Raw genomic sequence first — 23,350 nt, 5'->3', positions numbered from 1 at the left:
TTCTGCTGTGCATGGGGTCACTATGAGTCGGAAATGACTCGACGACACTTAACAACAACAACAACAACAAGGCCTTGGCTAGGAATTCCAGTACCATGTTGCAAAGAAGTATTGATAGAGGACATCCTTGTCTGGTTCCTGTTCATAAGAGGGATGGTTTCAGTCTCTCTCCATTGAGTATAAGATTGGCTGTTGGTTTTGCATAGATGCTTTATTATGTTGTGGGATGTCCCTTCTATTCCTATTTTGCTGAGAGTTTTTATCAGGAATGGGTGCTGGATTTTATCAAATGCCTTTTCTGAATCAGTTGATATGAACATGTGCTTCTTCTCCTTTGTTTTATGTATGTGGTGAATGACGTTGATTGTTTTTCTAATGTTGAACCATTGTTGTGTACCTGATATGAACTCCACTTGGTCATAATGAATTATTTTCTTGATATGTTGTTTAAGTCTTTGGCTAGGATTTTGTTGAAGATGTTTGTATCTGTATTCATGAGGGAATATATATACTGGTTGGTAGTTTTCCTTTTGAGTGATGTCTTTGCCTGGTTTTGGTATTAAGGTTATGCTTGCTTCCTAAAATGAATTAGGGAGGATTCTATCCTTTTGTATGTTTTGGAACCATTTGAGCAGCAATGGTGTCAGTTCTTCTCTGAATGTTTGATAAAATTCTCCAGTGAAACCATCTGGGCCAGGACGTTTTTGTGTCGGTAATTTTTGATGATCTGTTCAATTTCTTCTTTTGTTATGGATCTGTTCAACTTTTCCACATCACTTTGTGTTAGTTTAGGTAAGTGGTGTGTTTCTATAAATCTGTCCATTTCTTCCAGATTTTTGAATTTGTTGGAACTTCATAGTATCCCGATATTATCCTTTTAATTTTAGTTGGTACTGCTGTGATGTGTGCATTGAATGCTATAAATTGGCCTCTGATCACTGCTTTTGCTGTGTCCCAAAGATTTTGGTATGTTGTGTTTTCATACTCATTTGATTCAAGGAATTTTTTAATTTCAATTTTTATTTCTTCTCTCACCCAGTCTTTCTTAAGGAGGGTGCTGTTCATTTTCCATGTGTTTACTCATTTTCCGTTAATCTTCCTATTGTTGATTTCTAATTTGATAGCATTATGATCTGAGAAGATGCTTTGCAGTATTTTAATGTTTTTAAATTTATTAAGGCTTGCTTTATGGCCTAACATATGGTCATGATCCATGTGTGTTGGAAAAGAATGTATATTGTGCTGTTGTTGGGTCATGTGCTCTGTAGGTGTCTATAAGGTCAAGTTGGTGGATTGTATTGTTTAACTCTTCTGCATCTTTGTGGAGTTTCTTTCCAGTAGTTCTATTTTCATTGAAAGTGGTGTATTAAATTCTTGCACTATGACTGTGGAGTCATCTATTGACTTTTCAACTCTTTTAAAGGTTGATTTATATATTCTGGGGCTCTTTCATGGGTTCGTAGATATTTATTATGGTTATATCTTCATGTTGCATTGTTCCTTTAATCATTATATAATGTTCTTCCTTATCTCCTATGGTGATTTTTGTCTTACAGTCAATTTAATCAGAAATTGATATTGCTACTCCTGCTCTTTTACTGTTGTCATTTGCTTGATATATCTTTTTCCAACCTTTGATTTTTAGTCTATTTCAGTCTTTGTCTCTAAGGTGTGTCTCTTGTAGACAGCATATTGATGGGTTTTATTTTCCTACCCAATCTGCAACTCTCCATCTCTTGAGTGGAGCATTTAATTTATTAACATTTAGTGTAATTATTGACAAGTATGAAATGGTCATGGCCATTTTGTTATGTGCTTTTTCATGGTGTTGCTTGTTTCTTTGTTCCACATTATTTTATGTCCTGAGCTCATTATGTTTATAAATTGTGTTTTCATTTCCTTTGTTGCTGTTGTTTTTGTATTTGCTCAATATTTGTGCTTGTCCTCGTGTTTATTGTGTTGTGAAGGCTTATCATTTTTCTTTGAGGTTACCCTGTGATTTATAATTTTCTCCCTGAGATTAGAACAGTTCATTCTATCTTGCAACTCTCTTGACTTCCTCACCATTTAGAAGTTCTGTAACTATGCAGTGTTTTCCCTCTTTTTGGTTTGCAGTTGTGCTCACTTGCCAATTGATTTCTCTGGTTCCCTGTTTATAATCCTGAAAGCTTATTTTACTTTGGATATGTCCATAACTGTGGTTTCTGGGCTATATCATCTTGTGTCTTAATGGTCAGTTGTTATTTGTTATTTTGGGTTCTGTGTTCCAAGGACTTTCTTGTAAGGTCGGTCTGGTTTTAACAAATTCCCTTAGTTTCTGCTTATCTGGAAATCTCCTAATTTCACCATCATATTTGAGGAACAATTTAGCCAAGTATATAATTCTGGCTGAAAGTTTTTCTTTTTCAGGGTTTTATATATACCATCCCATTGCCTTCTCTCTTGCATAGTTTCTGCTGAGAAATCAGAGCTTATTCTTACTGGTTGTCCTTTGTAAGTGACTTTTTGTTTTTCCTGTGGTGCTTTCAGATTTCTATCTTTGTCTTGGTTTTGATGAGTTTGATGATGATATGTCTTGGTGATTTTCTTTTGGCGCTATCCTGTTTGGGGATTGTTAGACTTCCTGAATGGATATATTCTCATCTTTCATCATATCAGAGAAGTTCTCTTCCAACAAATCCTAGACAATTTTCTCAGTGGTTTTCTTTTTCTCTTCCTTTTCTGGAATTCCAGTGATATGTAGATTATTGCTTTTGATGGTGTCCCACATGAACTTTAGGCTTTCTTCATTTTGTTTTGATCATTTTTCTGAGTGATCCCTTTCCAGAGAAGTATTCAGGTATTTGTCTTCAATCACATTAAATCTGTCTTCCATTGCATGAATTGTACTCCTTTTACCTTTCAATGTGTTATCTATTTCTGACCATTTAGTATTAATTTCTGGATTTCTATCTACAGATTTAGAATTATTTCTAATTTTTCATTTATTTTTTAATTTTGTTCTTGTATTTTCTTCCAAAATTCTTCTAAGGTTTTTTCTGTGTTTTCTTTGGTCTGTCTCTCAATCCTTTGAAGATACCTAAAGATAATTCTTTTGAATTCCTTATCAGAGAGTTCCAATGCTGCTTCTTCCTCAGGGATGTGTTCTGGGTCTGTATCCTGTTCCCTTGTTTCTACCACTTTATCTTTTTTGTGTGGACTGTGATGGTCTGTTGTCTCTGAGACATTGTGGCATTGTTGTATTTAGATCTATGTTAACTGTTTGTGAAGAGCAGCTAAGGATGAGTCAGAATCTTCTTGGTGGTTGTTTATCATTGACCCATTGGTAGAAAAGGAGGTGGTGACTCTCACTCAATAAGTGAAACTGTGGGAGGTATGGGTGTAGTTATGTTGTATGGGGAATGTTGCTGTCTCTCACTCTGTTAGACAAAAATAACAATTGAAAGCCATCAAAAAAGTAAAAGCAAATGGTCATAATCATACTGTGTAATCACACAGGAACAGTAACCATAAAAAAGAAAAGGGAAAAAAATAAAAACAAGACAAAAGAAAAACACCACAATATGTAGTGGGAAGGCAATAAGAGAAAAAAAGTAGAGAAGAGAATGATGAAGAAATAAATGGGGAAAAATGCAAAAAGAAAAATAAGGAACAGGGTTAACCATGAAAAAGAGAGAAAAATTGCAACCAGGAACAGGGAAAAGAAAAAAAAGCTGAAAACTGGAATCTGCAAAGAGAAGAATAAAGAAGGAGAATAAAAGTGACAAAAGTAGTAATAATAGTAGTAGTTTTAAAACAGACAAAAACAAACAAACTAAAGAACAGGAAACAGAAAAAAAAATTTGGGGCAGGACGGGGTAGGATCCCCAGGCTCCAGCTGAGCACAAAGACTGGGATGGAATTCTTGCTGGCCCAGAAGTTGGGTGGGATTGAGGGATCCACACTTTCATTCACCAAGAGGATGTGGGGTATAATAGTAACAAAGGGAATGTCGCACCTTTCTAGTTGTCTGGGTCCGGAATGTCCTTGGACATTCCCGGCAAGTGGAGCCTGTTCTTAAGTCTCTGGAATCTGGGACAACATTGACTCTTTAAATATCCAAAATGGTCAAGGCATTTTTAAACATTCAAAATGGCTGTGCCCTCCAGACAGAGAAAAGTGCACAGCTCAGCCCACCTTCCTCTTCACTGCTTCTCGTTTTGTTCCCCTACCACCAGAGCAGTCCTCTGTGCAGTCCCTGGCTAGCAGGGTAGATTTTTGGGTTAATTCTTAGGTCCTACTACCACTCGGCAACATCCAAGCTGTCTGTGCAGCTGTCTGTGTTGTCAGTATCACTGTCAGACTGCAGGTCCATATGTCTCCTTTTTTGGTGTTTTCATGCAAATTCTTCTGCTAGTTGGAGTTTAGTCCACTTGTATATGCTCTCTTCAAGGCTCAGGGGTCCAGGATTATCTTCTGTATCTGTGTTAATTGGTTTCCTTTTTTTTTGTTGAAGAGGGTTTGTATAGTCTTTCTGCCTATTCCGCCATCTTACCGGAAACCTAAAGTTTATTTTTTAAAAAATACAGAGACCGAGGACTGGGTTTCCCTCTCTTTCACTGAAGGTCTTGCTCAGCTCAGTAGGAAAGCTTAAGAACAAATGCAGTATTGCATATGTATACACATATCATAGTAGTGCAGTCATTTATTTTCTCCTAATCCTGTATTTGTGAAAACAGAAAAGGATTAAATGACACTATCTTGCTGAGTGAATCACCTTTATATTTTTGGTTGGACAAATTCAAATTTAAATAATATCACAGAAAAATTTAATAATACATTTGAGAACATGTTTCTAAAAGAGTTTAAGTGCTTACACATCATCTATTCATTGAAGGAATCTCTCTTTTGTTATCCAGTAGAGGAAATAATACTACCTAGCTACCACTTATGTAGGTTTACTAGTGATTTTTAATATTCCACTGGCATTTATTAAGAACCTACTATATACAGACATGGGAGCTCTGGTGGCATAGTGCCTAAGAGATTTGACTGCTAACCAGAAGGCTGGAGGTTCAAACCCACCAGCCACTCCTCAGAAGGAAAGTTGGGCAATCTATTTCAGTAGTGATACTGCCTTGGAAACCCAAGGAGGGGTTGCTATGAGTCTGATCCTACTCAACAACAGTGAGGTTTCTTTTTTTTAAAATTTTATTATATATACGTGTGTGTGTGTGTGTACACACACACACACAGAGACATTGTGCAGAGTCTGGATATATAGAAAAAACTAAAATGTGATCTCTATCTTTAAGGATCTCAGAGCCTAAGGAGGCAATAAACTAGTAAAAACATAAAATATAACTTTGAATAGTGGACGTTTACTTCATGATGTTGAGAAAAGGTGAGAAAGAGTGAACTATATGGTGTAGTGGTTAAATGCATAGCTGCTAACTAAAAGGCTGGTGGTTTGAACCTACCACCTGCTCTCCAGGAGTAAGATGTGGCAGTCCACTTCTGTAAACATACTTATTGAGTGTCATTGAGTCAATTCTGATTCATAGCAATCGCATGAACAATAGAATGAAACACTACCTGGTCCATCCTCACAACTGTTGCTATGTTCAAGGCCTTTGTTGATTTCAGCAGTTCTACTCTGTCCGATAGTGTTTCCATGAATCAGAATTGATGGGGAAAAAATGGATTTGATTTGGTGTTTCGATATTTTACAAGGAGAAAGGTAAAAGAAATGCAGTTTTCTACTAGCAATTTTCATTAATTATTTTAGAGTAGCTCTTAGATAATAGTGATATAGGCCAAGTTTGCCTGTGCTTTATAGCTTTCTTTGCTTTTACTTGGACCAGTAGCCTCTATGCTACTGGTTCCCACTGTCAACTGATCTTGAGCCCCATTTCTCTTTGTCCCTTGCTGAACTTCTTCCCCAATAGAAGAGTACTCAGTACTGAACTTCTTCCCCAGCAGAAGAGCTCATGCCACCTTCCCTGGCCTGTGCCTGTGCTTGCCACCACTATCCCTGCACAGTTCACTTAGAAAAGTCACCTGTGCAGATTCTCATTTCCTCATTCTGTTCAAAGTGGGTTAGCCACTGGAATCACTGGCATGAGGCCTTGGAGCATGCCAGTCTACTTTCTGGAAGGTCTACAACAGGGACAAAGCTGGAGTGGTGGAGAACATGATGCCTTAGAAATTTGACTATTTAAAATTTTTACTTTTTTATCTAACTGTTAATAGCATTGTATTGGTGTTCACTGCCTGATTCAACTGTGTGTTTACAATAAATAAATAATTTGACACTCTTATCCACTAAGGAAATAAAGCCTTTGACATTTTGGCTATAATGTTGAAAATTTCAGAGAAATTAAAAAGGAAAGGAGTATTAGTCAAGGCTTCCAGAGATATAAAACCCTGATTTATTTTATATATATATATATATATATATATATATATATATATATTTATATTTATATTTATATATGAATATATATATGAGCAAGAGCTAGAGAGAGAAAGTTAAAGCAACTGATTCATATGATTATGGGGACTGACAAGTCCAAAAATCAGATACAGGCAGGATTTCCATTACAATCTTGAGGTAGTATCTTTCTACTTTGGTATACCTTGGTTTTTCCTCTTAAGACCATCAACTGATTGGATGAGGCTCACTCAATCTGTTTTCCTTAAAGTCCATTCATTTAAATGCTAATGACATGTAAATACCTTCATAGCAACATCTAGACTAATGCTTGACCAAACAACTGAGCACCACAGCATAATCAAGTTGACACATAAAGTTAACTATCAGAGAAGGTAATGACATAAAGGCTGGTCAAGGAAACATGTTAAAGCATGTTCTCTTGTTCTCCTCCACTTCCCTCTCTTCTTTATCTTATCCTTTTCCTCAAAACACAGACAACACCATGTAGGCAAGTATTACTAGCCAAGGCCTTAACAGATTAATCTTGTTTTCAGGTCTTAGATCAATGATGCTGTCAAATTATAAAGACATTGCCAAAGTTACAAAGATTTTTTAGATTTTTCTCCTGAGTGTTTTCACATGTGCTATACACTTTGACTTCAGAACATAAGCTTATTTCACTTTTCTTTCTACCCACATTGAGAACTCAGTAGTTAAAATTGTATATTTCTCTTGAAAATAGCAGATGCTTTGTTTGGAGCATGGATCCCTGCTTTATCTGGTCATTAAAGCAATCTTTTATAAAAATAATGTATGATATCAATGTAAAACACACAAAAATAAATATTTATTAAAGGAATGCATTAGAAATGTTAGCCTATGTAACAATATAAAAAAAAGTAAAAAGATGTTCCTCAACTGGAGAATCAAAGAGATTATATGAAACCTTTTTTTTTTAAACAAAAGCCAAACAAATGTCTTGCATGTAGGTGAGTCATGCAAGTATTAATCAATATTTCTGCATTAACTAATCTGACGTATATGATGATGTAAAAGCATCTGCTTTAGAAACTAATAAAACTTTTTCTTACTTCGATTTTACTAGGGACTTTCTGAATGTATTCATTTATTTTTGACAACACTGGATTTTTGTTTTCTCTATGTTTGTTTATGGGAGCTCTGGTAGCGTAGTGCCTAAGGCACTTGACTGCTAACCAGAAGACTGGTGGTTCAAACCCACCAGCCAGTCCTCAGAAGGAAGGTTGGGCAATCTACTTCCAACGTGATACTGCCTGGGAAACCCAAGGAGGGGTCACTATGAGTCGGGTCTGACTGGAAGGCACATAACAACAACAATAACAAATTTGTTTATAAATAAGCAGGAAATTAACTACAGAAGGTAAATAATAGAAAATAGTTTCCAACCAGTGAGAGTTGGTAAATACTCATGTTTCGGATGTAATTGTTTTGCTTTTGTTTCATTCCTCATTTGCCTAGACCATCACCATGGTCACTTAGCATAAATCAGCCAATCAGTTGTGAAAAGATTTCTGTAATTCCTCAGCACACACCTGTAACTGGTTCATGTGTACAAATGGAGAAGGAAGGTTGGGCAATCTATTTCTGTAGAGATACCACCTCAGAAACTCAAGGAGGGGTCGCTATGAATCAGTTCCAACTCGACGACAGTGAGAGTGAGTGCTTATGCTTTTGCTCCAAGCAGGTTCCAAATAGGTCTTCAAGGCTGAGTGAAAAATGATTTAAAAAAAAAAAAAGAAATTCCTTTTTGATTTAAAGAACTATGATTTTTTTCTATTTTCTTTGTGCAGGCTTTCAATCTGTAATGTTAGCTTGCCTCCAGCAAATCATGTCTGTAGGATGTTTTCAAAACGGAACTATTCTAGAGGGATTCTGAAATGTATTTAGCTAAATAATACATAAAACCTCTGTCATTTGGGAAATTTTAGGCAGAAATAAAAGCAATAAAAATTCTTATCACATTTTAAGGAACAAAAACTTCTGGAAAAAAAGTGGCAATTAAAGAAAAACTGTTCAACAAAATATTTGCTTACTAACTAAAATACATACACAGGGGAAAAATCAGACTGTTAACAAAGCCAAATTAAAAGACACCATTAGCAAAACTGATCCGTATGTCCATATGCTAAACTTTTTACATACCTTTCCAATTAGAACAGTGAAATAATTCCTTTAATCAAATAAAAATCAGAACTACAATTTTCATTATTTTATGATAAGGAAAAATCACAAAAACCTGTAAATCCTAGTATTCCTTTTTCCAGATGTACCAATTTAACAGGTAATTGCAAGACACTGCATGGTTTTCATAAATACGCAACATATGGATTTGTTCATTTTACTGCCTTTGCATGTAAGGTCTCCAAGAGTAGGCATAGATCTTGTTAACTACAAACAACATTCTGGAGATTAAATATTTTTATGAATACTCATTTCTATTACACCACTGAGCTGTACCATATCTGGGCCTAAATTCTTCCTTTTCTGTTATTTGGTCGTTTCAATAACTGGATACCACTAAGTTCTGTCTTGCCTGTATAATTAACTAGTTTAAGAGTCATTTATTTAACTGTTTGTTTAATCAAACCAAGTAATACAAAGTATCTTCAGGGCAACATGATTAGGATAATTGTTACTGAAAGCCACTGTGAGTCATGCTGATTAGTTTTACCAAAATGCAGTGTTTTATAAAGGTTCTACCACCAAAGAGCACTGGAGGCACTCACTCGTTTATGCCAAGAAATTTGGAAAACAGCTATGTGCCCAAAGGATTGGAAAATATCCTCTTGTCCATTACAAAGAAAGGTGATACAACAGAACGTGGAAATTACTGAACAATATCATTAATATCAAATGCAAGTAGAATACTGCTGAAGATAATTAAAAAATAATTGCAGTACTACATTAATAGAGGACTGCTGGAAATTCAAGCCAGATTAAGAAGAGGAAGTGGTGATGTCACATGATCATGGCTGAAAGCAAAGAATACCAGAAAGATATTTACCTGTGCTTTATTTACTATGAAAAGGCATTCAGCTCTGTGGATCATAACAAATTATGGATAACATTGTGAATAATAGGAATTCGAGAACATTTAATTGTGCTCTTGAGGAACCTGTACATAGACCAAGAGGTGGTTGTTTGAACAGAAGAAGGGGATAATTCACGGTTTAAAATCAGGAAAGATGTTGTATCCTTTTACCACACTTGTATAATCTGCCGAGGAAATAATACAAGAAGCTGGATTATATGAGGAAGAATGCGACATCAGGATTGGAGGAAGACTCATTAACAACCTGATATGCAGATGCCAGAACCTTGCTTGCAGAGAGTGAAGAAGACTAGAAGCATGTACTGACGAATATCAGAGACTACAGCCATACTACAGTATGGATTGCACATTGACATGAAGAGAATAAAAATCCTCACAATTGGACCAATAAGCAATATCATGATAAATGGATAAGATTGAAGTTGTGAAAGATTTCATTTTACTTAGATCCACCATCAGCACCCGTAGAAGCAGCAGTCATGAAATCAAATGACATATTGCATTGGGTGAATCTAATATGTTCAAGACACAAAACACCAGTCCGTTTGGGCAGCAGCCCCATACATTAACCATTTGCACAATCTAGGGACTCCCAACCACCAACATGGACCGTTAAAATGTCCTAATCACTTTTTCTCTCTCTTGCCTGACCTAGTGATTCTCCTGTAATGTTCCACACTCACTACCTCCTTATTTAAGGATTTTATTCAGTGAACAGTTAAACCACCTTGAGGAATTTGTAACATTAGTGAATGCACATTTCTAAATTATTGAAGGAGCTCTGGTGGCACAGTGATTAGAACATTAGGCTGCTAACCAAAAGGTCCATGGTTCAAACTCACCAGGTGCTCTGCAGAAGAAAGATGAAGGAATCTGCTTCCATAAAGACTTACAGACTTAGAAACTTTATGGGGTAATTCTTTTGTCCTATAGGGTCATTATAAGTCTGAAGCTACTGATGGCATTGGGTTTGGTTTTAGTAAACTCTATGAGGACATAGAACTATTGTATCATGCTTAAAGTTGTAGTGCCCTGAACACAGTAGGTGCACAATAGCTTTTTTTTTTTGGTTCAGTTAAAGAATGAATGAATATTGTGCTTTACAATTTAAGTATTTTACGTATTACTTCATTTGTAGTTTTCCTTTTCCTATGAGAAAACATACCTTTTGTTCTTTTTTCAGTCAGTTTGTTCACTTAACCTTGATATCAATGTGTAGGTATAAACATCTTGTTTCTCAAGCCTATGAAAGTAAATGTCAAATTTTATAGTCTAATAAAAATCTCTGCAATTTATTATGTTGTACAAAGTGTCTTCTACTACAAAAATAAGCCTCTCCAGTCTTCTAGGTGAGAAAAATCAAGATTTCACTTTTTTTTTTTTTTTTAGTAAAGGATAAGCCCTGGGTAATGTAATGTATCTTCACACTCTTGAGTCCAAAGACCCGTTAGTAAATGTTTACCAAGAGTAGCAATTTTGTTTTCCTGAGGGAAAGCTAAGTGAATAATTAACTTTTTTTTTTTTTCTTTCAATAGCCAACATTTCTAAGGCTCCTTCAAGCATTCAAATTGTTCTAAAAATTAAGGAAAATCATGAGAACATTGGCATATCTTATATCACATACATTATTTGCACACAATTCACAGATGAGGTCCTTCTGCACTGCAGCCTTTGATACTTTAATTGTGTTCCAGACATGTATTTGTAAATCAGTTGTTTACAACTCAAAATGTGTTTTCTCATGGAAACCAAAATTCAAAATGTGATTTGCTTTTCAGGGTAAATCAGTGAAGCTTATGTCAGCTATCTGCTGCTTAATATAGTGTAGTGCTGATGAAAGACCATTCATTGTTACTGAGCACGTCTGTATGGGCTTGGTACTGGGCTTGGTGCTACACATTCATTACCTCTAGTCCTTGCTACCCTTTCAGGTGACTGTTCTCAATCTTATTTTATAGAGAAGGAATCTCATTTTATAGACCCCCAGTAGGGTACAGCTGAAGAGCTAACGCAAGCAAGCTATTAATACCAGTTCCATCTTGTTAATTCAGACTCTTGTTAACTCTCTGTGTGTGGCAGAGTAGATTTGTGCTCCATATGGTTTTCAATGACTGATTTTTTTAAAGTACATCCCTAGGCCCTTCTTCTGCAGCTCCTGTGGCTGGACTTGAACCTCCAACCTTCCAATTATTAGCCAAGCACATTAACCTTTTGCACCACCCAGTGGCTCCAAAGCAAGCAAATTTTAGAGCTCATATTTGACCCGAGTTCACTTGAATTCAGGATTCACAATCTTATGTTCATACATTCCTGACTCTATAATCCTAAACAAATGTGAGGAACCAAAGGATTCAGATGAGAGTATTGAGAGATGATGAAATCTCTCAGATATATTAACCTTGGAAATTAGCAATTGTTATCTTCCCAAAGAATAATTTAAGCTGCTTTTGTTTGAAGCTAGAAATGTTTAAAATAAAACAACTTCCATGAAAATAGATCTAACTGGAGGCTGAAATTCCCAGTAAGAGATCAGGTTAGTTGGACATGGTTACCATTTTGAATGAAAACAGAACAAGGAAGTGAATAGGGAAAGAAAAAACTAAGAGTAAAGAAAAAGAGAGAAGCAAGGAGCAGAGTGTGAAGAGGAGAAAAGAGCTTTTTGGAAAGTTGTCCCATTGATTAATTACTTCTAACGTATTACTGAGACATCATGTATTAATCATGAGTAACATAAGCATATATTGTCTTGGAGGATGCTTATATTATCAGATGTCATTCTTTTCATCAGGGGGATGATCCTACAGAATATTCATAATATTTATAGGAGAAAAATAGTATTAGCATGAGAAGAAATATATAATGATAAATGATATCTATACCATAGAGAAGATGGATGGACTAAGTGATAATTCCCAAAACATAAACTACTTTTTTAGGATAATTTTATAAATAAACTCTGGAGGCATAGTGCCTAAGGCATTTCACTGCTAACCCACCAGCCACTCCTTGGAAGGTAGGTCAGGCAATCTACTTATCATGTAGTGATAACGCCTTGGAAATCCAAGAAGGAGTCACTATAAGTCAGATAAAACTTGGCTGCAGTGAGTTTTTGAGTTAGGTACAAATACCAGCCATGGCTAACTATGAGGAAAATGAGGCACAGAAGGGTTAAGTAACCTGTCCAAGTTTGTAGATAGTGGAGTTAAGTATAAATAATGGAGCTAGGATGTGAATTCAGGCACCCTGGTTTATGTGCTTATAACCACTTTGTTGTTCTGACTTTAAAGTGAGAATCAATGTTACAGGACATTTAATGTAGTGACTGTGTGAATGCCACACTGCACTTAGGGAAAGCTGGAATCAGAGCAGCTAAAAGAGTTTCTGACAATTATCTATTCATTAAGTCCTTAAAATCCAAATGAGATGGATTATTAGCCATAGTGATAATTTTCCTTGTGAAATGTACATTTTCTTAATATGAAGTGTCCTTTTTTTGGTTTAATTTCATGCATTTGACCTTGAACTTGTGTCCTGAATTACTGCTTTCTTTACATTTGTGTGTGTCTCAGTATGTTTTTTCAGGCTTTTCAACTTTTATTCATTCTAAATGATTTTATTTTAGATATAGCATACACACACACACACACACAGATATACACACCTTTTTGTTTGTTTTCTGAAACAATTTGAAATTTTTTTTAATTTCAGTTTGCAACTTTATTCTAGCTAAATATATTGATGTGAAAGATATTTATCATCTGTTTTCATGTATGACTTAATTTTTTATTTTAACATGTTTGATATGTGGTTTTGATTGTGCGTGTATGTCTGTGTATATGTGTTTGTGTATTGTTATAAACTGTCATCTATTTTGATAAAAAATGAATCAATGAATCTTGATAACTTTGAAAATATGAGTTACAGAATAGAAGGAAAAAACAAAGATGAATAGCATGGTTTTGAATATGGATGACAATGATGATGGCATTGAAATAAATAAGTCAGAAGAAGGAAATATTTTAGGGAAAGAATATTTGTCTTGTGAGATGAGCTTAAGATCCTGATGTGTTATCTTTATGGAAATGGCTAGCAGATATTGGATGGGATTAGAATATGGGAAAAGAATTTAGGAGAGAGATCAGATCAGATTTCAGATTTATTGGAATGCCCAGATAGGTCAAGGGCACAGGCCAGTCATTAAGAGACTGGGGTTTGCATTCAGACATGTGAGGAATTGGAGCCCAGTTCCTCCACTAAAAACAATATTCTCTACAAAAAAGTTTTAAACTCTCTGAAGTTCAAGAAGCTCTGGTGCCATAGTGCCTAAGGCATCAGACTGCTAATCAAAGGTTGGTGGTTCAAACCCCCCAGCCACTCTGCAGAAGGAAGACTGGGCAATCTACTTCTATAAAGATTTACTGTCTTGGAAACCCAACAGGGGTCACTATGAGTCAGAATTGATGAGATGGCAGTGAGTTTGGTTTAAAGTTCAGACGTTTCCTCTGTTTAAGAAAATAAGTAAAAAGATACGAAGAATGTCTACTTGTATAGTTGTAAAGATTAAATGAAATAATGGGAACAAAGTTCTTATTAATTAAGAAACAGGCACATAATAAGCCTTCAACTAAAGTTAGCTGTTGTAATTACCACCATAATTATAAATAATGTTACAGGATATGAAATTGTTAAGAAAAGATACAGTGAGTGTGGTAGTTAAATTTGTGTACTAAAATGGCTGGGCCTGGTTGAGTGGCAGGGCAGCTGGATGTAGTCTTCCTCATGATGAGACTGGTAATCAACTCCATGGTGGAATCTACTGTGAGCAGTTGAGTGGCTATCTTGGGGATGTGGTCTGCTTCCTGTATATAAGGAGAACCCTTGGGGAATGGTCTCTAGCTTATGACACACTTGAACCCTGCATATAGCCATGTCATTGTTCAGCAGCCTGCCATACTCTGTTGACCTTGGGACTTTCAATGGACTTGAATTAATGGCCTGCCTTGTAGTTTGGTAACATCGGGACTGAGCCTTTTTGCTTGTCAACCTTGGGCTTGTCAGCCTCAGCAGCCAGGATCTGTCTGAGTGAGGAAAACCTCTAGCTTCAGTGGGCCTTGTGAAGGAGGCAGAACTGAACCCCAAAGTTGAGGGGCTTTCACCCAGGCCCTAGAGCCTGGCACTTTGAACTCGGACTTAAAGCCTCCAAACCGTAAGAGAATAAACTCCTGTTTGTTCAAGCCATCCTACTTGTGGTTTATTCTTGTCAGAGTGGTACTAGGTAGCTGAAACAATGAGAAAAAAAAAAAAAAAAGATGAATTTTGAGGATCAAGGAATCCAAAACTAGAGGATAGGTGAAAGAAAAAGAAGGAGAATAATGAAATAAAAGTAGACATTATTACAAATGAAAACAGAGAAGTAGAGTTTGGTGTGCAGAGACCCACTGCAATTGAGTGTATTCTTATGCATAAAGACCCTATAGGACAGAGTAGAATTATCCCATAGAATTTCTAAAGCTATAAATCTTCATGGAAGCAGATTATTGCCTCATCTTTCTTCCACAGAATAGCTAGTAGGTTTGAATTGCAGACGTGCTGGTTAGCAGCTGAATGCTTTAATCATTGTACCACCAGAGCTCCTTGGAGTGGAGGAAGAGAAAAAGAGGTGTAAGAAAAAGTTGGTTCAGTCTGTTAAATGCTCCTCTGTAATGAGAGAGAGGAGCCCTTGTGGCGCAGTGGTTAAGTGCTACTTTGCAAACAAAAAGTTGTGGGTTTGAACTCACCAGCTTCCCCATGGGAGAAAGATGTGGCAGGCACTTGACTGCTAACCAGAGGCTGGCAGTTCAAACCCACCAGCCACTCCTCAGAAGGAAGATGGGGCAATCTACTTCTGTAATGATATTGCCTCAGAAACCCAAGGAAGGGTCGCTATGAGTTGGGTCCGACTCGACGGCATATAACAATAACAACATGGGGCAGTTCTTATAGTTTGCATGAATCAGAATTGATTCAAAAACAATCGGTTTGGTTTTGGGTAATGAGAGATGATGGTAAATGAGAAAATGTCACTGAACCTGGAAAGTAGATCTTCCATGGAGCGAAAAGAGAGTAATGTTTTGTGGTTTGCCCAGGTGGAGAAAAGATTAGAGGTATATATAAGGGTTATGTTTTGGTAATATGGGTTTTGGTGGCATAGTGCCTAAGGCATTTGATAGGTAACCAGAAGGCTGGCGGTTCAAACCCACAAGCTACGCCTCAGAAGGAAGGTTGGGCAATCTACTTCCACAGTGATACTACCTTGGAAGTCCAAGGAAGGGTCACTATGAGTTGAATCCAACTTCATGGTCTGAGTTTGGCTTTTGGTTTAGGACATCTGGATGACTCACTGAAAGTCAGGAGAGCAACTGAAGGTATGATAGAAAAATTAGTTGACATGATGCATCACATTACCCACTTTATCCATATGACCAGGCATATTTTAGGTGTCAATAAACTTTAGTCCAATGACTCACTGAAGGAAGAAAAATGGATAGGGCAGCAAGGAGGAGGAGCTTCTGGCAACTAGAAAAAAAAGATGTAATTTAAAAATCATGTAATTTATTTCAATTTGACAGACTTGTATTTGTCAGCAGGGAAACTTTGTTTTTTAATATTACTGTAAAAACAACAACAGAACATTACATAAAATTTAAATGGTGTGTGTGGGAAACTCCTATAATTTCCATCATACTCATATAATTAAAGTAATTTCTGTATATTCCCTTCCAGTCCTTTATCCATATGCAGTCACATTTTTACATAATTACAACCACAATATACAGGCAATTTGCATCTTGCTTTTTAATTTAGTTCAAGGGAAGTTTAGCTACAATTATTTGAAAAAAAATAAATATAAAATATTGAATATAAATATTCAGCTATGAATGAAGGAAGATTCTATCCCTCAATCCTAATACATAGAAAGGAAAGCAATAGAAATGGGATAAAATGATTCAACAGCATTTTCCAATTCTTATTGAAAAGAAAAAAAAACACATTGAAACTTATGAAAGTGAATAAAATATTATAGCTAGAGGCATTGGTAGCTTTTATAATACTTTGTGAAGCATTATTTCATGCTAAATCTTGGCACTTTCTGTTAAATTGCTTTTAATATCTTACTGTAAATATCTGCTTTGTAATAGAGCAATATTAGTTATTATAATTATCATCATCATCATTATCTTATACACATAAGATGATAACATGTAAAAATTCTTTACCAACATTCAAAAAACCCCATTTGATCCTTGCCTGAGGGACATGATATAAATTAGATTAAAACAATCCAGGAAAAATGATGGTGACATAATACAGTTTCAGCAATGGTTTGGATTTCAGGCTAGAATGGCTCCCCAAAAGAAGCACTGTTGATGTGATCTTTGAAAATCATGAAAATTTCTATTCTGAATAAATTTTGCCTATGATTCATGAGTCTTGTGAAGTTTATAACTTTTTTCCCCTGAGGCACCCCTTCACAAGTTCTATAATTTCCATAATACCCCTAAATTTTAAAAGCTCTGGATCTGGCAGCTACCGGCAGCTGCAGAAGATGAGAGAAGGAGACAGGCTTACTTTCTCCTCTCCAGTCAGTATTTTCTATTAACATGTTTGCAAAAAGAGGCCCCCTGCAAGTTGACAGTTTGGAGGTAGTCCAAATAAAGAGAAAGAAGAGATTCATTATTTGACTGATTTTTAATTTATTTTTTAGTCAAAAAAAGCAAGCTAAAAACTATTAAATTGTTTTAAAATGTTTCTTAGTAGTTAACGAGTAGCTATAATATTAACTTTTGGGAGTGAAAACAGGATGATGGAAAGACATGTGGCCAGATGCAAGAAAATAAATTTGTTTTTCTGATTAAAGGATACATTGCTTCTTCTAAATAACTGGGAACCCGATTAAGATCCACATTTTCTGTCTAGTCAGAGAGCAACAAGTCAGTATAGGCAGCCACATAAAATAATTGGCCAGAGAGGGAGTGCACTATGAAAAGTTAGGAATTCATTTCTAGTTTGCAAAAATTCAGTAATTTCCCAAAGGCAGGTATCCCTAAGCACATTTATATGTTAAGACTCTTTCTTTAATCCTTCAAAGAAAGGTTGAAAGTTAAGAGTGGTACAAGATTTGACTTAAAAAATGCCTAATAAAAGATCTTTGTGAATATTAGTGGCCTCAGTTTCAAAGGTAAAGATTATATAATTTATAATTAAAGTAATGTTGATTATACTAATATAGCTAACATTCAAAAGTCTATTATGTATCAGTCACTATCCTAACTATAATTAGAATCTAATTTAGTGCTCACAAACAATCCTATGAGATTGGCACTATTATAATTACCTTTTCTAAATGAGAAATGAAGAGATCACACCATTAGTTAGCAAAAGAGCTGATACTTCAAACACAATACTCTGCCTCTTCTCTTAACCATTAAGTGATGTACCTAAAGTATCACAAGAATTATAAAAGAAACAAGCAAAAGAAAAAAAGATTAATTTTAACGCAGTTCTACTTCATGTAATGGTCAAATAGCTCTTATGAAACAAATCCTCCCTCAGAAAACAGCTACAAACTAGAGAATAACCAAAACCAGGCAGCAATTCCAAGCAATTCTATATTTGAAAGAAGGGATTACCACTGAACAACTTTCCCAAATTTGATGGAATTTACTGTTAGGATAGGCCCCGCCTTCAACATGTGGTCAGCCTAAACTAGAATAGAAACTTTGAATATTGCCGCCTTGAAAAACCAGAGAACAGAGTTTGTAGCAGTCACAATAGCTAAAAAATGAAGGACATGTTTCCAAAAAGGTAAAATCACAGATGTAGAGCTGCAAACCCTGTGTGTTAACTTTCCCTAAACTTCTGGCTGAACCCTGAAGTATACACGAACAGGGCAGACTCCAAGCAATTCAACCAAAGGTAACAAGCATTTCAGCTTCTACCAATCACAGAGTTTAAAGTTTGCGTTCAGCTAAAATAACTGCTGCTAAAATAAAACAATCAACACCTTCTGGAAGAATATAATGGAGCCCAGAATCTCCAAAATGTAACATTTAATATTTCTAGGGTGTATTTTAAAATTATTCCATTTACAAAGACACAGTATGAGCATATCACTCACACTAGGAAGAAAAGTCTATCAACGAAGATCAACCCTGAGATTAAAAAGATGTTGGATTTATCAGACAAGTTTTTTTTTTTTTTTAAATTCAATGCTGTTTTTCTTCTTTTTAACTTTTTATTATGATTTGGGTAAAATTTTACAAAGCAGATTTGTTTTACATTCAACAGCTGATATATACATTTTGTTTTGTGATAGTGGTTACATTTTCTGCAGTGCAACATCTCACCTCCCACTTCTTCCCTGTGGTTACCCTTTCCCTGTGTCCTTCTTGCCTATGCATTCCTGCCTCCCTACATTTCTCCCTGTGCAAATGCTGCCCTTCTGTTCTCCCCTGCTTGATTGTTCTAAGGACTGTACCGCCCTAGTACAAGTGTTCAGCTCATAGACCTGTCTGTTGTTTGGCTGAGAGTTAAACCATGGTAGTGAGGTCAATTCCAGACCCGAAGGGTGACATGGGGCCATAGTCTCAGGGGTTTCACCAGTTTCTATTAGACCAGTAAGCCTGGTCTTTTTTTATGATTATGAGTTTTGTTCCACATTTTTCTCCTACTCTACATAGGATCCAATTTTGATTCCTTTTCAAGTGGTTGACATTGGCAACTGGGGACCATATAGTTCTGGTCTCTGAGTTATATAAGTTGAGGTTCTCATGGTCCATTAGTCTTTTGGACTGTTTCCATGTCACTTTTATTTTCATCACTCTTCTTTGCTCTGGATGAGGAGAGACCAATAGTTGCCACAGAGATGGCTGATATCAAGCTTTTAAGACCCCAATTGTTACCCATCAAAGTAACATGTAGAACAATATATTTGTATACTGTGTTGTGCCAATTGAGCTTGATGTCCCCCGTGACCACAGTCTCCTACCTGCTTTTCAAGTGACCTTCTCCCTCAAAGTACTTATTTGTGCCTAAGAAGTTATCCTACTTTTGCCTCCTGTTGTTTAAACTGCATAGTGACATTTTTATAGCACATACAAATACATATGTAGGACTATCATTTGCCAAACCTATGTATGGTTGTAGGCATATTCCCCTTTGCCTATCCTCACCTGTCTACCTATGTATTCACGTGGATATTAGTGTTTGCTGTTACTGATAATGCAGTATTGTGTCTGCAATAATATTTGCCTTTATTGTTTGTGCCCCTTGTATTCTTCTCTGTTTTCCTTTTCCTTAGTGATATTGTGCTAGTCACATGCACAATATCCCTTCACCTGCATCAAACCTGTTTCTTAATTATCCATCTGGTTTCCCTCCCTTCCATCCCCTTCCAACCATGGTAATCAATAGAAAATTTCATTCCCTTTGTAAACTTTTCACAGTAATGGACTCATGCAACTTTTGTCCTTCTGTGATTATCTTATTTCACTCAGCATATTGCCCTCCAAGTTGATCCATGTTAAGAGGTGATTGGCTGATTCTTAATTATCCTTTAATGTTGCATAGTATTCCATCGTGTGTATGTACCACAGTTTGGTATCCATTCATCTATTGATGGGCACTTAGGTTGTTTCTATCTTTTCACTATTGTAAATAGTTCTGTAATGAACATGTGTATGCATATATCTATTTGTGTCCAGGATTTCAACTCTTTAGGAAATAGTCCTAGTAGTGGGATTGTTGGATCAACTGGTATTTTTATTTCCAGCTTTTTAAGGAAGTCTCATACTGCTTTCCACAATGGTTGTAGTATTTTACAGTCCCACTAACAGTGTATGAGAGTTTAAATCTTTCCACACCCTTGCAAACATTTGTTGTTTTCTGTCTTGCTGAATTCTGCTATTATTGCTGGAGTGAAATGATATTGCATTGTTGTTTTGATCTTCCTAACAGTTGCACTGAAAGAACTGGTGTAAAACTAGGCTTCCAGGAATACTCATTGAGATGTTGCAACAATTAGATACCACATTGAAGGCACACACACCTATGCCAAGAAATGTAGAAGACAGCCATCTGGCCAGCTGACTGGAAGAGATCCATATTTGTACCCATTCCAGAGATCCAACAGAATGTGGAAATTATCAACAATATCATTAATGTTACATGCAAGCAAAATTCTGCTGAAGATGAGTCAAAAACAGTTGTAGCATTATATTCACTGTGAACTGCCATAAATGCAAGCTGGATTCAGAAGAGGATGTGGAATGATGGATGTCATTGCTGATATCAGATACATCTTGGCTGAAACCAAAGAATACCAGAAAGATGTTTAATTGTGTTTTATTGACCATGCAAAATCATTCGACTGTGTGGATCATAACAAATTATAGATAACATTGAGGAGAATGGGAATTCCAGAACACTCGATTGTACTCATGAGGAACTTGTAAATAGACCAGGAGGCTGTCGTTTTAACAGAACAAGGGGATACTGCATGGTTCAAAATCAGGAAGGGTGTGTGTCAGGGTTGTATCTTTTCACTATACTTATTCAGTCTTCACAATCAGCAAATAATCTGAGAACTGGACTAAATGAAGAAGAATGCAGCATAAGATTGGAGGAAGACTCATTAACAACTTGCACTATGCAAATGATACAACCTTGCTTGCTGAAAGTGAAGATGACTTGAAGTACTTACTGATGAAGATTAAAGAATATAGTCTGCAGTATGGCTTATACCTAAGAAAGAAAGAAAGAAAGAAAGAAAATGCTCATAACTGGACCAATAAGCAGTATCACAATAAATGGAGAAAAGATCAAAGTTGTCAAAGATTTCATATCGCTTGGATCCACAATCAAAATCAATGGAAGCAGCAGTCAAGAAATCAGACCTCATATTGCATTGGGAAAATCTGCTGCCAAAGATCTCTTTAAAGTGCTGAACAGGAGAGATGCCTTTTTGAAGACTAAGGTTGCCTAACCCAAGCCATGGTATTTTCAATTGCCTCATACACATGTGAAAGCTGGACAGTGAATAAGGAAAATCGAAGAAGAGTTGATGCTTTTGCATTGTGGTGTTGGTGAAGAATACTAACAGTACTATGGACTGCCAGAAGAACTAACAAACCTGTCCTGGAAGAAGTGTAGCTGGAATGCTCCTTGGAAGTGAGAATAGCCATACTTCCTTTCACCTCCTTTGGTCATGTTGTCAGAAGGGACCATTCCCTGGAGAAGGATATCATGCTTGGTAAAGTAGATGGTCAGCAAAAAATGGGAAGAACGTCAGCAAGACAGAATGACACGGTGGCTGCAATGACTGGCTCAGGTATAGCAAGGATTGTGAGGATGGCGCAGGACTGGGAGGTGTTTTGTTCTGTTGTACACAGGGTCACTATGAGTCAGAGCCAACTTGACGGCACCTAACAATGATGGCTAATGATTGCTAGCATTTCTTCATGTGTTTGCTGGCTGCCTGAATAACTTCTGTGAAGTATCTCTCTGTTCATGTCCTTTGCCCATTTTTGAATTGGATTGTTTGTCTTTTTGATGTTGAGGTGTTGCAAGTTTTCTATAAATTTTAGAGATAAATCCTTTGTTGAATATGTCATTGACATTTTTTTTTTCCTACTCTGTTGGTTCTCTTTTTACTCTTTTGGATAATTATTTTGATGTACATAAGAATTTAATTTTTAGAAGGTCCCAGTCATCTAGTTTCTCTTCTGCTCTTTGTGAATTTTGGGTTATGCTTGGTAGTCTATTTATGCCATATATTAGAGCCTCTAAGTTTGTCCCTTTTTAAGCTTTGATCAACTTTTTACTTTTGGGTTTTATGCTTAGGTCTTTGATACATAGTGAGTTCATTTTTGTGTATGGTATGAGGTACAGACCTTTTTTTCATTTTTCAGCAACATTTGTTGGAAAGGCTACTTCATTCCCATTGAATTGGTTTCAGACTTTTGTAAAAGATAAGCTGTTCATAGGTAGATGGATCCATTTCTGGATTCCCTATTCTTTTCCACTGGTCTGTGTGTCTGTCTTTGTACCAATACCAAGCTGTTTTGATTATTGTGACTGTAAAGTAGGTTTTGAGTTGGGGGAGTGTAAGTCCTCCTACTTTGGTTTCTTCTTCAGCAATGTTTTACTTATCCGTGCTTTCTTTCCTTTCCATGTAAAATTAGTGATTGGTTTTTTCATGTCCTTAAAGAATATTGATGGAATTTGGGTTGGGATTGCTTTGAATGTTTAGATTGCTTTACATAGTACTGGCATGTCCACAATGTTCAGTCTTACCATCCATAAGCATTGGATATTCTTCCATTTATATAGGTCTCTCATAGTTTCATGTAGTAGTGTTTTGTAGTTTTCTTTCTATATGAGTTTTATGTCCCTGGTAAGATTTATTCCTAAGTATTTTACCTTTTTGGTGGCTATTGTAAATGGTATTGCTTTCCTTATTTCCTTTTCAAAGATCTTCTTTTGATGTAGAGGAATCTAACTGATTTTTTTCTTATGTTGATCTTGTATACTGACACTTTTCCGAATCTTTCAAATAGTTCCAGTAGTTTTCTTGCTAAAAAGATGAGAAAAGAAGAAAAGACCAAAATGGATGACATGAGAGATTCTGAAACTTGCCCTTGAGCAGAGAGTAGCTAAAGCCAATAGCAGAAATGACAAGATAAAAGAGATGAACAGAAGATTTCAAAGAGCAGCTCGAGCAGACAAAACCAATTACTATAATGAAATGTGCAAAGACCTGGAGTTTGAAAACCAAAAGGGAAGAACACGCTCAGCATTTCTCAAGC

Source organism: Orycteropus afer, unplaced genomic scaffold (genome assembly GCF_000298275.1).
Source record: "Orycteropus afer afer isolate SDZICR_OR568_19922 unplaced genomic scaffold, OryAfe1.0 scaffold00017, whole genome shotgun sequence".
Lineage (NCBI taxonomy): Eukaryota > Metazoa > Chordata > Mammalia > Tubulidentata > Orycteropodidae > Orycteropus > Orycteropus afer.
This window is presented reverse-complemented; position numbering follows the sequence as displayed.